The 17,604-nt window shown below is 36.9% G+C and overlaps 1 long non-coding RNA gene across 1 annotated transcript; it reads right to left on the minus strand.

Annotated features, from left to right (window-relative positions):
• Positions 1-6,667: 6,667 nt before the first annotated feature.
• On the minus strand, positions 6,668-10,414 carry LOC311094098. The gene is made up of 3 exons (XR_014608565.1): positions 9,949-10,414; positions 8,703-8,860; positions 6,668-7,311 (listed from the first exon to the last, which is right to left on the minus strand). It is a non-coding gene; the product is annotated as an uncharacterized lncRNA (long non-coding RNA).
• Between the last annotated feature and the right edge of the window lie 7,190 nt (positions 10,415-17,604).

Below are 17,604 nucleotides of genomic sequence, written 5' to 3' on the forward strand. Positions count from 1 at the left end.
GATCTATATGTGTACCGAGTTTCATATTAATTCATGCGAGCGTGTTTGATATATGGATCAAGTTTTAGAACCCCGTTCAAGGGGGCGCTGTTGAGCCCCCCAGCCACGCCCGGGTACCAGCTTCAGCCCGGCCCTGATGGCCGTGGGTTCTGACCTGTGTGCAAAGTTTCAAGAGTTTTTGAGCACGTTAAGGACCCCAAAAGCCCCTGAAACCTTGATTAACAATATAAAAGCAATAGTCAAATCCCCCCCTCCCCTCACACACACACAGACACAGAGAGAGGGAGAGAAAATTCTTCAGAAAATCCACATTCAAACCAAAATATCTCTCTTCCTGTTGGTCGGAGATGGTTCATGTAAATTAGAAAGTTGTCCGTCTTGATGAGAACAATACACATACCAAGTTTTGTGATTCTAGGAAAAACTAAGCCCCCATTTTTGACTAAAGGTGGCGCTACTGAGCCATTCCACCACGCCCGTTTCTGAAACTTTGCACATGTCTACGGGCTAATAAATGTGATGTGTCTGTTGAGTTTCATGCAATTTCAAGTATGTTAAGAGTCTCAAAAGCATCAAAAAATAATATTAAAGTTTGATGCGTTGCCACGGCAACAGTATCTAAGATATCAATAATCCTTTCACAGGTTTACATCTGCCGTGTGTCTACATTGTACGCATAAAGTTTGAAGCAAATCGGGTAAAAATAAGACACTGATTTCAAAGCATTTTGAAAGTGATGTACTTCCTGCTGCCTGTTGGTGGCGCTATAACTTTGACTCACAATAGTCACATCCATGTGATCGGCCTCTTACAACGAACACACTGCTGAAGTTTCATCAAGATCAGTTAATGTATGCAGAAGTTATAACACACTTCCTGTTTCATGTTTTCGCCATAAATTTGTTTCCTCGCCACGGCCAAACCGTTCGAGATATCAAAAATCCGTCCGCAATTTAGCATCCTCAATGTCTTGACTTCATGCACACCGAGTTTGGAGGCGAATCGATGAATTCCCTAGGAGGAGTACATTAAATTCTACAGCATGCGTTTCCAAACAACGCTAAATAGCCAACTTCCTGTTTGGCTGGCGTAAAACTTAGAGCACGAAAGTTGTTCGGCCCAATGAGATCTATATGTGTACCGAGTTTCATATTATTACATGCAAGCGTGTTTGATTTATGGACACGTGTTTGGATCCCGTTCCAGGGGGCGCTGTCGAGCCCCCCTGCCACGCCCGGGTACCAGCTTCAGTCCGGCCCTGATGGCCGCGGGTTCTGACGTGTGTGCAAAATTTCAAGAGTTTTCGAGCATGTTAAGGGCCCCAAAAGTGCCCGAAAGGTTGACAAAATAATAATAATAATAATAAATATAGCTGCGAGCAGCGATTACGGGCCCAAGCCGGTGGCACCGCAAACCCCGGTGCCTTTAGTTACCTAAAGGCACCGGGGTGGCGGTACCGCCGGCTTGGGCCCTTCATCGCTGCTCGCAGCTATATTTATATATATATATATATATATATATATATATACATACATACATACACACACATACATATATATGTATATATTATTGTTCAAAAGTTTGGGGTCAGTAAGATTTTTAATGTTTTTAGGAGAAGTCTCTTCTGCTCACCAAGGCTGCATTTATTGATTAAAAATACAAACAAAAACAGTAATATTGTGAAATATTATTCCAATTTAAAACAGCTGTTTTCAATTTTTAAATATTTTACATAGTAATTCATTTCTGTGATCAAAGTTGAGTTTTCAGCATCATTACTCCAGTCTTCAGTGTCACATGATCCTTCAGAAATCATACTAATATGATGATTGATGCTCAATAAATATTCATTATTATTTTCAATGTTGAAAACAGTTGTGTACAGATTTTTTTTTTCAAAATGCTTTGATGAATGTTAAGTTCAAAAGAACAGCATATATTTCAAATATATATATTTTTAACATTATAAATGTCTTTACTGTAACTGTTGATCAGTTTAACTCATCCTTCATAAATAAAAGTACTGATTTATTTTATTTATTTCCCCCAAAAATAAAATTGTAATTATTACTAACCCAAAACTTTTGAGCGGTAGTGTTTAACGTTACAAAAGCTTTAGATTTCAGATAAATGCTGTTCTTTTGAACTTTCTATTCATCAAAGACTGTACACAACTGTTTTCGACATTTAAAATAATAATGAATGTTTCTTGAGTATCAATCATCATATTAGAATAATTTCTGAAGGATCATGTGACAGTGACGACTGGAGTAATGATGCTGAAAACTCAGCTTTGATCACAGGAATAAATAACAGTTTAAAATATATTAAAATAGAAAGCAGCCGTTTTAAATTGGAATAATATTTTACAATATTACTGTTTTTGTTTGTATTTTTAATCAAATAAATGCAGCCTTGGTGAGCAGAAGAAACTTCTCTGTTATGTGCGCGCCACAGACTGCACGCACGTCCGCTTAGAGTTCCGCCTTTTGCCTTCCGTCAATATTACGTTATTAGAAAAACATTTTTTTAGAGAATCGATTTTTTGACATTTGTGAATCGATTCAGAATCGTCCACGTCCGCATCGCGATGCATCTAAGAATACATTTTTTCTCCCACCCCTAGATTTCATACAACAGGTTAATAAACAGTTACAATTAAGTCACTTACATTTTAGATTCAATGTTGACTGTTTTTGTTCTGTTTCAGCAGCGAAAATAGTTAAACAAAGATCACGGCAGAACCATCACGTGTTTTCTCATAACTGAACGATTCAGCATTTTTAACGAATCGGTTGACTCAAAGATTGAATGATCAATCCATAAACATCTGTCTTAATCATGATCGACTCATTCGAACGAATCGTTTGAACGAATGAATCAATGACTCGCTTATTAAGATGGATGCCTGGCGACACCTAATGGCGGTTTAGAGTTGTTTAAAAGCATCATTCTTTCCCACATGTGTGTGATTTGTGTGTGCAACATTATCATTATTTTTCTTTCACTATTATATTAGCGATTTAAAAGCACCCACTCGTGTCACACGTCGATTAACCGGTGGGAAAATATCCTCAGACACATACCTAATAAATGTATATTTAAATACAATATTGGCCTACCTGGTAAAAAGTTTTATATACTATTTTGATGTCCTTTTGGACACAAGAGGGCAGTATAGCCCTATGTTTGCTTTTTTGTTGAACCAAATAGCACTAAATAGCCTGTTTTAACTTTTTCATTCTTCTTGAATTGCAAAAACAGAATAAAATGGGTTTAGTTGTGATATTTGTATTCTTTTATATAGAAATAAATGGTATATAATTACATTTTTAGAAGATTTTTAGTGTTTCCTTTTTGGACATTACTTTAATCCCTCGCCATAGCAAAACCATTTGAGATATTTATTATCCATTCACAATTTAGCATATTTAATGTAGTTTCATTATGTTGAAAAAGTTTGGTACGAATAAAATAAATAGTTTAAGAGGAGTGGCTAAAAATTCAGAGGCTGATTTTGCAAAAAAATTCACATTCAGACCAAAATATCTGACTTCCTGATGGCCAGAGCTATTGAATGTAAATTAGAAAGTTGTCCGGCTTGATGAGAACAATATACAAACTGTTTTTTCTTTACTGTAGTTAAAACTAACCCCCCCACTTTTGTCAAAAGCATGTTGAAAGTGACACACTTCCTGCTGCCAGTTGGTGGCGCTATAACTTTGACTCACAATAGCTACATCCATCTGATCGGCCTCTTATCACGAACACACTGCTGAAGTTTCATCAAGATCAGTTAATGTATGCAGAAGTTATTCCACTTCCGTGTTTCTCTTTTCTCGCCATAAATTCGATTCCTCGCCACAGCCAAACCGTTCGAGATATCAAAAATCCGTCCGCAATTTAGCATCCTCAAAGTCTTGACTACATGCACACCGAGTTTGAAGGGGACACGGTGAATTTTCTAGGAGGAGTATTTCACATTCCACAGCAAGCGTTTTCCAAACAACCCATAATAGCCGACTTCCTGTTGGGCTGGCGTAAAACTTGACCGGGGTAAAGTTGTTCGGCCCGATGAGATCTATATGTGTACCGAGTTTCATATTAATTCATGCGAGCGTGTTTGATATATGGATCAAGTTTTAGAACCCCGTTCAAGGGGGCGCTGTTGAGCCCCCCAGCCACGCCCGGGTACCAGCTTCAGCCCGGCCCTGATGGCCGTGGGTTCTGACCTGTGTGCAAAGTTTCAAGAGTTTTTGAGCACGTTAAGGACCCCAAAAGCCCCTGAAACCTTGATTAACAATATAAAAGCAATAGTCAAATCCCCCCCTCCCCTCACACACACACAGACACAGAGAGAGGGAGAGAAAATTCTTCAGAAAATCCACATTCAAACCAAAATATCTCTCTTCCTGTTGGTCGGAGATGGTTCATGTAAATTAGAAAGTTGTCCGTCTTGATGAGAACAATACACATACCAAGTTTTGTGATTCTAGGAAAAACTAAGCCCCCATTTTTGACTAAAGGTGGCGCTACTGAGCCATTCCACCACGCCCGTTTCTGAAACTTTGCACATGTCTACGGGCTAATAAATGTGATGTGTCTGTTGAGTTTCATGCAATTTCAAGTATGTTAAGAGTCTCAAAAGCATCAAAAAATAATATTAAAGTTTGATGCGTTGCCACGGCAACAGTATCTAAGATATCAATAATCCTTTCACAGGTTTACATCTGCCGTGTGTCTACATTGTACGCATAAAGTTTGAAGCAAATCGGGTAAAAATAAGACACTGATTTCAAAGCATTTTGAAAGTGATGTACTTCCTGCTGCCTGTTGGTGGCGCTATAACTTTGACTCACAATAGTCACATCCATGTGATCGGCCTCTTACAACGAACACACTGCTGAAGTTTCATCAAGATCAGTTAATGTATGCAGAAGTTATAACACACTTCCTGTTTCATTTTTTCGCCATAAATTTGTTTCCTCGCCACGGCCAAACCGTTCGAGATATCAAAAATCCGTCCGCAATTTAGCATCCTCAATGTCTTGACTTCATGCACACCGAGTTTGGAGGCGAATCGATGAATTCCCTAGGAGGAGTACATTAAATTCCACAGCATGCGTTTCCAAACAACGCTAAATAGCCAACTTCCTGTTTGGCTGGCGTAAAACTTAGAGCACGAAAGTTGTTCGGCCCAATGAGATCTATATGTGTACCGAGTTTCATATTATTACATGCAAGCGTGTTTGATTTATGGACACGTGTTTGGATCCCGTTCCAGGGGGCGCTGTCGAGCCCCCCTGCCACGCCCGGGTACCAGCTTCAGTCCGGCCCTGATGGCCGCGGGTTCTGACGTGTGTGCAAAATTTCAAGAGTTTTCGAGCATGTTAAGGGCCCCAAAAGTGCCCGAAAGGTTGACAAAATAATAATAATAATAATAATAATAATCCTACCGAAAACAATAGGGCCTTCGCCCTTTCAGGGCTTGGGCCCTAAATATATATATATATATATATATATATATATATATATATATATATAGCTGCGAGCAGCGATTACGGGCCCAAGCCGGTGGCACCGCAACCCCGGTGCCTTTAGTTACCTAAAGGCACCGGGGTGGCGGTACCGCCGGCTTTGGCCCTCCATCGCTGCTCGCAGCTATATATATATATATATATATATATATATATATATATATATATATATATATATATATATATATTATTGTTCAAAAGTTTGGGGTCAGTAAGATTTTTAATGTTTTTAGGAGAAGTCTCTTCTGCTCACCAAGGCTGCATTTATTGATTAAAAATACAAACAAAAACAGTAATATTGTGAAATATTATTCCAATTTAAAACAGCTGTTTTCAATTTTTAAATATTTTACATAGTAATTCATTTCTGTGATCAAAGTTGAGTTTTCAGCATCATTACTCCACTCTTCAGTGTCACATGATCCTTCAGAAATCATACTAATATGATGATTGATGCTCAATAAATATTCATTATTATTTTCAATGTTGAAAACAGTTGTGTACAGATTTTTTTTTTTTTCAAAATGCTTTGATGAATGTAAAGTTCAAAAGAACAGCATATATTTCAAATATATATATTTTTAACATTATAAATGTCTTTACTGTAACTCAGTTTAACTCATCCTTCATAAATAAAAGTACTGATTTATTTTATTTATTTCCCCAAAAAATAAAATTGTAATTATTACTAACCCAAAACTTTTGAGCGGTAGTGTTTAACGTTACAAAAGCTTTAGATTTCAGATAAATGCTGTTCTTTTGAACTTTCTATTCATCAAAGACTGTACACAACTGTTTTCGACATTTAAAATAATAATGAATGTTTCTTGAGTATCAATCATCATATTAGAATAATTTCTGAAGGATCATGTGACACCCAGTCAGCAAATTACCTTTGGCAAAGATGTGGGCCAGATAAACAGCTGAGCTGTGGCCCAGATTAGTTTGTGTTTGCCGGCCCAGATATGGCCCACATCTCCTTTGCCAGAACTGAACCAAAGGACTGCCATAACTCCACCAAGCATGAGCCAAATACTACAATTTCATGTGGCCTATGTGGGCCTGGTATGCAACTTTAGTATGGTTGAGTTCTGTTAAAATCTAACGGCCCTTATGTGGCCCACATGCAGCTGACAGTATTTAAAGTCTTATTAACTCACAGGTAAATTAAACACTCAACAACAAATGTACTCAAAACTATTTATTTTGACAAGCATTTAAATAATTACAGCTAAAGTGTTGTACTTAATTACAGTAGTATTCAGTTGAAAACATTTCATAAAAATAAATATAATTACAGCAAAAGTTGAATAATAATTACAGTAGTATTCAGTTGAAAACATTTATCAAAATAAATATAATTACAGCAACAGAGTTGAATTTAATAATTACAGTAGTATTCAGTTGAAAACATTTAAGAATACATAATTACAGCTACTCAGTTGTACTTATTTTAAGTAGAATTCAGTTGAAAACATTTAAGAATACAAATTAATAATATAAATAGCATTCAAAGCTAATTTTTTACACCAAAGTTCAAAACACTCGATCAAAGCGTGTATTAATGTTATGTTTAATTAGTCTAATGAGAGTAATACAAATAAATCACAGTTGGTAAAGAGAACTTTAAAGAGAAATTGAGAAAGTTAAAGCAAACTTGAAAGGTAAAGAGTTGTTGATGAGAAGTGTGTTGATGTGCAGAGAAGTCTCCAATGAGGGTCGGCATCGGCAATGTGTTGACCTTTTCCAGTAAGGGGATTCTGCCTGACTGCACCTGCAATAAAGAAGAATTTAAATAATGTTAGCAGCAATACAACCTGGAAGATAGAGCTGCAGTAGAATGAAGAAAAAAATCGTTAATGTAAATATCCTTTAATATTTTAATTGCAATTATTAACAAATTAAACACCTCTGAATTACCAGTGTATGAAAGTTTTTTTCCAGTAAATTTTCAAAAGGAATTGCAAATTGTATTTTTCAATATGTGGGCAAGAATTATACCGTAATTCCTTATGACAAATTATTTCAATTTTTAGAATACTTTTGCACCAACAACCGGTTAAAATTTACAGCACTGCATGCATTCTGCTTCTTTTTTAAAAAAAAGACATGCACACTCTAATGTAAAAACACACCAACACAGATAGCATTAATGTCATGTTATAGTCCAAAAACAGAGTCTAAAATAAGTGTTTTTACTAACACAAAATAAACTCAAGATAATCTGCAATGAATGCGAGACAATTTGGAAGCAGAAACACACAAACAATAATGGGCCAAGTACTGAATGCAAGGAGGAACATAAAGGGTTAGTTTGCCCAAAAATAAAAATTCTATCTGTAATTACCCTCAAGTTTTTCCAACTTCTGGGTTGTACGTCAGAGCGTAGACTCACTATTGGCCGACGCTGGTCATGTGTGGGATGCTGGCCAATCGTGAGCCTACGTTCTGACGTACAACACAGAAGCGCTGTGCTGTTACACTACGTTGAATAAAGTCTTTATTTTAGCTTATTTTGCGCACAAAAAACCCATAAGAAAATTTTTAAATAAATAATTTATTTTCGACACTTGATAAACTTAAGGTTCAGCCATTGTATTCTTGGACTATTTTAACAATGTCTTTACTAACTTTCTGGGCTGGCAAGTTTCAATAACAGAGAAGCCTATGGAGGAGTGAGGCAGCTCTCAGATTTCATCATATAAATTTTAATTTGTGTTCCGAAGATGAACGAAGGTCTTACGGGGGTTGGAACAACATGGGTGAGTAATTACTGACAGAATTTTCATTTTTGGGTAAACTAACCTTTTAAATACACAGTGATAATGAACTAAATACAGATAGTTGTAGGCATGCGCTGGTATGAGACTTTGACAGAATGATAATCTTATATTGTGATTACAGCTTTAAAATGTATAATTGAAACGATATGATTCGCAATATATAAAAAATAACTTTCTTTAAAAACAAAACATAAAACTTCTAAATAAAAAATGCAGTCACTTAAATGAGCCACGGATGTGATCAGGTAATGACAAAAAAAAGTTGTTTGGTTCGATACTGAGATAACAGAAATAAAAATACAATGTTCTAAAGCGGTTTTGAAAAGTTGTGTATTGTGCAAAGTGCTATACAAATAAAAGTGACTTCTAAAAAAGGTCTCACCAATGACAACTTCCTTTACGACCAGGCGTTGGACACCAATCTTCCCATTGACTTCTCTCCAATTCATAACGTGCTGCAGCAGTTGTAAAAGTGGCTTTCAGCACTCTCCACACGGTGTTATTCAGGTCAAAGCCACCAACCAGACCCAGACAGGTAATCTGATAGGAAAAAAAAACATTGTGTAAGTGGTTGAAATATGCATTTAAATAGACCACCCTAAAATGAAAGTGCTTTTATATTAAAAAATGAACTATAAACTATTACTTACTCCATCTGAAACCATATTTTCTATTTTAATATGGAAATTATTGTCATTGCCCCACCCATACCGCACATTAGGGCTGGGCGGTATGACAGTATACCATAGCATGGTATATAATCTCTATCGTTAGAAATCAGAGTAATTATAAAAATGTCCTGCCTCTTCCAAGCTTTATAATGGCAGTGAATGGCTGCTCAATTAATTGATAGTTAACAGAAATACAGCAATTCATTGTTTGTTCATGTTAGTTCACAGTGCATACTAAAGTTAACAAGTACAATTTTTTTATATTGAATGTGTTAGTAAATGTTGAAATTAACATTAACACATATTAATAAATGCAGTAGAAGTGCAGTTCATTATTAGTTCATGTTAATGTTCAGGTTTTGTATCGAAAGTCATAATTTTGGTATTGTGACTTGACACTAATTATAGCCTAACGTTAACATTAAAACTTTAATTTTAAAGAGGGAAAAGTCATGAGAAAAAGTCTTGGTTGAATATCATTTCAGAGTTAAATAAAGATACATACAATAATGCACACATATTAATGTGTTTATTCTTGGCATTTTTATATTATTATGATTAGTTGAATGATTGTGAACACAAATTAGGATTTAGGTTTTTTGACAAACAGTAACACCGACATTGGACCGCGTCACCTGCACGTTAATTCACAAATAGGCTACTACACAATGACAAACTACGGTATACTATTTTATTGTGTACGACAGTGAGCTGTTGATTTATAAACAAAAACATCTTAATTTAAAACGACAAACCAGCGAACTGCTTTAGCCTAAGTTAACGGTTAAGTTACATTAAACTTTATTGTAAGTTATAGCAGTAAACTGAGGAAAATATTAGCTAGTTCAACCCCTTCCTCGATGGAACGAATAACTAAACGCATAATAACATGCAATATTGACAAATAATGCTGCATATTTCATTTATATGACTTTAAAATGCCAAAACATCACTTACCTAACCTGAATGTACACAGTCGTGAGGAAAGCAGAGTAAATGGCGTCAGCTGCCCAGCGTCTCAGTCAAACTCGCGCCGTAGTAAAAAAAAAAAAAACTCGCGCCGTAGTCTCTCCACCAATAGGAGGGAAGATGCAGAGCAACCTGAGGTGTGGAACGGCGGATGTTTGCCGCACTTGATTTCAGGATTCCTGTGTTTTTCCACGTATAAGCCAAATGTTTACCACAAGTCGGTGTTTCTCACTGTGTGCCATAGCTCAACCACATATGGTCCTCATGTGTTCGTTGTTATCTGGGCCATATACCTCAAAATAAGTTGTGAACCAAGACAGCATTTCCCGCAGATTTTAAAGTTATGGCAAAACAAATATGGCTACGATTTGGCCCATATCTGTTCAGCCATGCCACATCTAGGCCATATGTGCCAGATAATACCCACATGTGGCCCAAATGTAATTGCTATCTGGGCAGTGACGACTGGAGTAATGATGCTGAAAACTCAGCTTTGATCACAGGAATAAATAACAGTTTAAAATATATTAAAATAGAAAGCAGCTGTTTTAAATTGGAATAATATTTTACAATATTACTGTTTTTGTTTGTATTTTTAATCAAATAAATGCAGCCTTGGTGAGCAGAAGAAACTTCTCTGTTATGTGCGCGCCACAGACTGCACGCACGTCCGCTTAGAGTTCCGCCTTTTGCCTTCCGTCAATATTACGTTATTAGAAAAATATTTTTTTAGAGAATCGATTTTTTGACATTTGTGAATCGATTCAGAATCGTCCACGTCCGCATCGCGATGCATCTAAGAATAAATTTTTTCTCCCACCCCTAGATTTCATACAACAGGTTAATAAACAGTTACAATTAAGTCACTTACATTTTAGATGCAATGTTGACTGTTTTTGTTCTGTTTCAGCAGCGAAAATAGTTAAACAAAGATCACGGCAGAACCATCACGCATCACGTGTTTTCTCATAACTGAACGATTCAGCATTTTTAACGAATCGGTTGACTCAAAGATTGAATGATCAATCCATAAACATCTGTCTTAATCATGATCGACTCATTCGAACGAATCGTTTGAACGAATGAATCAATGACTCGCTTATTAAGATGGATGCCTGGCGACACCTAATGGCGGTTTAGTGTTGTTTAAAAGCATCATTCTTTCCCACATGTGTGTGATTTGTGTGTGCAACATTATCATTATTTTTCTTACACTATTATATTAGCGATTTAAAAGCACCCACTCGTGTCACACGTCGATTAACCGGTGGGAAAATATCCTCAGACACATACCTAATACATGTATATTTAAATACAATATTGGCCTACCTGGTAAAAAGTTTTATATACTATTTTGATGTCCTTTTGGACACAAGAGGGCAGTATAGCCCTATGTTTGCTTTTTTGTTGAACCAAATAGCACTAAATAGCCTGTTTTAACTTTTTCATTCTTCTTGAATTGCAAAAACAGAATAAAATGGGTTTAGTTGTGATATTTGTATACTTTTATATAGAAATAAATGGTATATAATTACATTTTTAGAAGATTTTTAGTGTTTCCTTTTTGGACATTATTTAATCCCTCGCCATAGCAAAACCGTTTGAGATATTTATTATCCATTCACAATTTAGCATATTTAATGTAGTTTCATCATGTTGAAAAAGTTTGGTACGAATAAAATAAATAGTTTAAGAGGAGTGGCTAAAAATTCAGAGGCTGATTTTGCAAAAAAATCCACATTCAGACCAAAATATCTGACTTCCTGATGGCCAGAGCTATTGAATGTAAATTAGAAAGTTGTCCGGCTTGATGAGAACAATATACAAACTATTTTTTCTTTACTGTAGTTAAAACTAACCCCCCCACTTTTGTCAAAAGCATGTTGAAAGTGACACACTTCCTGCTGCCAGTTGGTGGCGCTATAACTTTGACTCACAATAGCTACATCCATCTGATCGGCCTCTTACCACGAACACACTGCTGAAGTTTCATCAAGATCAGTTAATGTATGCAGAAGTTATTCCACTTCCGTGTTTCTCTTTTCTCGCCATAAATTCGATTCCTCGCCACAGCCAAACCGTTCGAGATATCAAAAATCCGTCCGCAATTTAGCATCCTCAATGTCTTGACTACATCCACACCGAGTTTGAAGGGGGCACGGTGAATTTTCTAGGAGGAGTATTTCACATTCCACAGCAAGCGTTTTCCAAACAACCCATAATAGCCGACTTCCTGTTGGGCTGGCGTAAAACTTGACCGGGGTAAAGTTGTTCGGCCCGATGAGATCTATATGTGTACCGAGTTTCATATTAATTCATGCGAGCGTGTTTGATATATGGATCAAGTTTTAGAACCCCGTTCAAGGGGGCGCTGTTGAGCCCCCCAGCCACGCCCGGGTCCCAGCTTCAGCCCGGCCCTGATGGCCGTGGGTTCTGACCTGTGTGCAAAGTTTCAAGAGTTTTTGAGCACGTTAAGGACCCCAAAAGCCCCTGAAACCTTGATTAACAATATAAAAGCAATAGTCAAATCCCCCCCTCCCCTCACACACACACAGACACAGAGAGTGAGAGAAAATTCTTCAGAAAATCCACATTCAAACCAAAATATCTCTCTTCCTGTTGGTCAGAGATGGTTCATGTAAATTAGAAAGTTGTCCGTCTTGATGAGAACAATACACATACCAAGTTTTGTTGCTGTTGATAAAACTAACCCCCCCACTTATGACTAAAGGTGGCGCTACTGAGCCCCTCACCACGCCCGTTTCTGAAACTTTGCACATGTCTACTGGATAATAAATGTGATGTGTCTGTCGAGTTTCATGCAATTTCAAGTATGTTAAGAGTCTCAAAAGCATAAAAAAAGAATATTAAAGTTTGATGCGTTGCCACGGCAACAGTATCTAAGATATCAATAATCCTTTCACAGGTTTACATCTGCCGTGTGTCTACATTGTACACATAAAGTTTGAAGCAAATCTGGTAAAAATAAGACAGTGATTTCAAAGCATTTTAATAGTGATGTACTTCCTGCTGCCTGTTGGTGGCGCTATAACTTTGACTCACAATAGTCACATCTGTGCGATCGGCCTCTTACAACGAACACACTGCTGAAGTTTCATCAAGATCAGTTAATGTATGCAGAAGTTATAACACACTTCCTGTTTCATTTTTTCGCCATAAATTCGTTTCCTCGCCACGGCCAAACCGTTCGAGATATCAAAAATCCGTCCGCAATTTAGCATCCTCAATGCCTTGACTTCATGCACACCGAGTTTGGAGGCGAATCGATGAATTCCCTAGGAGGAGTACATTAAATTCCACAGCATGCGTTTCCAAACAACCTATAATAGCCGACTTCCTGTTGGGCTGGCGTAAAACTTAGAGCACGAAAGTTGTTCGGCCCGATGAGTTCTATATGTGTACCGAGTTTCATATTATTACATGCAAGCGTGTCTGATTTATGGACAAGTGTTCGGATCCCGTTCCAGGGGGCGCTGTCGAGCCCCCCTGCCACGCCCGGGTACCAGCTTCAGTCCGGCCCTGATGGCCGCGGGTTCTGACCTGTGTGCAAAATTTCAAGAGTTTTCGAGCATGTTAAGGGCCCCAAAAGTGGCCGAAAGGTTGACAAAATAATAATAATAATAATAATAATAATAATCCTACCGAAAACAATAGGGCCTTCGCCCTTTCAGGGCTTGGGCCCTAATAATAAATATATATATATATATATAAATATAGCTGCGAGCAGCGATTACGGGCCCAAGCCGGTGGCACCGCAACCCCGGTGCCTTTAGTTACCTAAAGGCACCGGGGTGGCGGTACCGCCGGCTTGGGCCCTCCATCGCTGCTCGCAGCTATATTTATATATATATATATATATATATATATATATATATATATATATATATATATATATATATATATACATACATACATACACACACATACATATATATGTATATATATATATATATATATATATATTATTGTTCAAAAGTTTGGGGTCAGTAAGATTTTTAATGTTTTTAGGAGAAGTCTCTTCTGCTCACCAAGGCTGCATTTATTGATTAAAAATACAAACAAAAACAGTAATATTGTGAAATATTATTCCAATTTAAAACAGCTGTTTTCAATTTTTAAATATTTTACATAGTAATTCATTTCTGTGATCAAAGTTGAGTTTTCAGCATCATTACTCCAGTCTTCAGTGTCACATGATCCTTCAGAAATCATACTAATATGATGATTGATGCTCAATAAATATTCATTATTATTTTCAATGTTGAAAACAGTTGTGTACAGATTTTTTTTTTCAAAATGCTTTGATGAATGTTAAGTTCAAAAGAACAGCATATATTTCAAATATATATATTTTTAACATTATAAATGTCTTTACTGTAACTGTTGATCAGTTTAACTCATCCTTCATAAATAAAAGTACTGATTTATTTTATTTATTTCCCCCAAAAATAAAATTGTAATTATTACTAACCCAAAACTTTTGAGCGGTAGTGTTTAACGTTACAAAAGCTTTAGATTTCAGATAAATGCTGTTCTTTTGAACTTTCTATTCATCAAAGACTGTACACAACTGTTTTCGACATTTAAAATAATAATGAATGTTTCTTGAGTATCAATCATCATATTAGAATAATTTCTGAAGGATCATGTGACAGTGACGACTGGAGTGATGCTGAAAACTCAGCTTTGATCACAGGAATAAATAACAGTTTAAAATATATTAAAATAGAAAGCAGCCGTTTTAAATTGGAATAATATTTTACAATATTACTGTTTTTGTTTGTATTTTTAATCAAATAAATGCAGCCTTGGTGAGCAGAAGAAACTTCTCTGTTATGTGCGCGCCACAGACTGCACGCACGTCCGCTTAGAGTTCCGCCTTTTGCCTTCCGTCAATATTACGTTATTAGAAAAATATTTTTTTAGAGAATCGATTTTTTGACATTTGTGAATCGATTCAGAATCGTCCACGTCCGCATCGCGATGCATCTAAGAATACATTTTTTCTCCCACCCCTAGATTTCATACAACAGGTTAATAAACAGTTACAATTAAGTCACTTACATTTTAGATTCAATGTTGACTGTTTTTGTTCTGTTTCAGCAGCGAAAATAGTTAAACAAAGATCACGGCAGAACCATCACGTGTTTTCTCATAACTGAACGATTCAGCATTTTTAACGAATCGGTTGACTCAAAGATTGAATGATCAATCCATAAACATCTGTCTTAATCATGATCGACTCATTCGAACGAATCGTTTGAACGAATGAATCAATGACTCGCTTATTAAGATGGATGCCTGGCGACACCTAATGGCGGTTTAGTGTTGTTTAAAAGCATCATTCTTTCCCACATGTGTGTGATTTGTGTGTGCAACATTATCATTATTTTTCTTTCACTATTATATTAGCGATTTAAAAGCACCCACTCGTGTCACACGTCGATTAACCGGTGGGAAAATATCCTCAGACACATACCTAATAAATGTATATTTAAATACAATATTGGCCTACCTGGTAAAAAGTTTTATATACTATTTTGATGTCCTTTTGGACACAAGAGGGCAGTATAGCCCTATGTTTGCTTTTTTGTTGAACCAAATAGCACTAAATAGCCTGTTTTAACTTTTTCATTCTTCTTGAATTGCAAAAACAGAATAAAATGGGTTTAGTTGTGATATTTGTATTCTTTTATATAGAAATAAATGGTATATAATTACATTTTTAGAAGATTTTTAGTGTTTCCTTTTTGGACATTACTTTAATCCCTCGCCATAACAAAACCATTTGAGATATTTATTATCCATTCACAATTTAGCATATTTAATGTAGTTTCATCATGTTGAAAAAGTTTGGTACGAATAAAATAAATAGTTTAAGAGGAGTGGCTAAAAATTCAGAGGCTGATTTTGCAAAAAAATTCACATTCAGACCAAAATATCTGACTTCCTGATGGCCAGAGCTATTGAATGTAAATTAGAAAGTTGTCCGGCTTGATGAGAACAATATACAAACTGTTTTTTCTTTACTGTAGTTAAAACTAACCCCCCCACTTTTGTCAAAAGCATGTTGAAAGTGACACACTTCCTGCTGCCAGTTGGTGGCGCTATAACTTTGACTCACAATAGCTACATCCATCTGATCGGCCTCTTACCACGAACACACTGCTGAAGTTTCATCAAGATCAGTTAATGTATGCAGAAGTTATTCCACTTCCGTGTTTCTCTTTTCTCGCCATAAATTCGATTCCTCGCCACAGCCAAACCGTTCGAGATATCAAAAATCCGTCCGCAATTTAGCATCCTCAAAGTCTTGACTACATGCACACCGAGTTTGAAGGGGACACGGTGAATTTTCTAGGAGGAGTATTTCACATTCCACAGCAAGCGTTTTCCAAACAACCCATAATAGCCGACTTTCTGTTGGGCTGGCGTAAAACTTGACCGGGGTAAAGTTGTTCGGCCCGATGAGATCTATATGTGTACCGAGTTTCATATTAATTCATGCGAGCGTGTTTGATATATGGATCAAGTTTTAGAACCCCGTTCAAGGGGGCGCTGTTGAGCCCCCCAGCCACGCCCGGGTACCAGCTTCAGCCCGGCCCTGATGGCCGTGGGTTCTGACCTGTGTGCAAAGTTTCAAGAGTTTTTGAGCACGTTAAGGACCCCAAAAGCCCCTGAAACGTTGATTAACAATATAAAAGCAATAGTCAAATCCCCCCCTCCCCTCACACACACACAGACACAGAGAGAGGGAGAGAAAATTCTTCAGAAAATCCACATTCAAACCAAAATATCTCTCTTCCTGTTGGTCGGAGATGGTTCATGTAAATTAGAAAGTTGTCCGTCTTGATGAGAACAATACACATACCAAGTTTTGTGATTCTAGGAAAAACTAAGCCCCCATTTTTGACTAAAGGTGGCGCTACTGAGCCATTCCACCACGCCCGTTTCTGAAACTTTGCACATGTCTACGGGCTAATAAATGTGATGTGTCTGTTGAGTTTCATGCAATTTCAAGTATGTTAAGAGTCTCAAAAGCATCAAAAAATAATATTAAAATTTGATGCGTTGCCACGGCAACAGTATCTAAGATATCAATAATCCTTTCACAGGTTTACATCTGCCGTGTGTCTACATTGTACGCATAAAGTTTGAAGCAAATCGGGTAAAAATAAGACACTGATTTCAAAGCATTTTGAAAGTGATGTACTTCCTGCTGCCTGTTGGTGGCGCTATAACTTTGACTCACAATAGTCACATCCATGTGATCGGCCTCTTACAACGAACACACTGCTGAAGTTTCATCAAGATCAGTTAATGTATGCAGAAGTTATAACACACTTCCTGTTTCATTTTTTCGCCATAAATTTGTTTCCTCGCCACGGCCAAACCGTTCGAGATATCAAAAATCCGTCCGCAATTTAGCATCCTCAATGTCTTGACTTCATGCACACCGAGTTTGGAGGCGAATCGATGAATTCCCTAGGAGGAGTACATTAAATTCCACAGCATGCGTTTCCAAACAACGCTAAATAGCCAACTTCCTGTTTGGCTGGCGTAAAACTTAGAGCACGAAAGTTGTTCGGCCCAATGAGATCTATATGTGTACCGAGTTTCATA

The sequence above is a fragment of the Abramis brama genome (genome assembly GCF_963993115.1).
Source record: "Abramis brama genome assembly, chromosome: 12".
NCBI lineage: Eukaryota > Metazoa > Chordata > Actinopteri > Cypriniformes > Leuciscidae > Abramis > Abramis brama.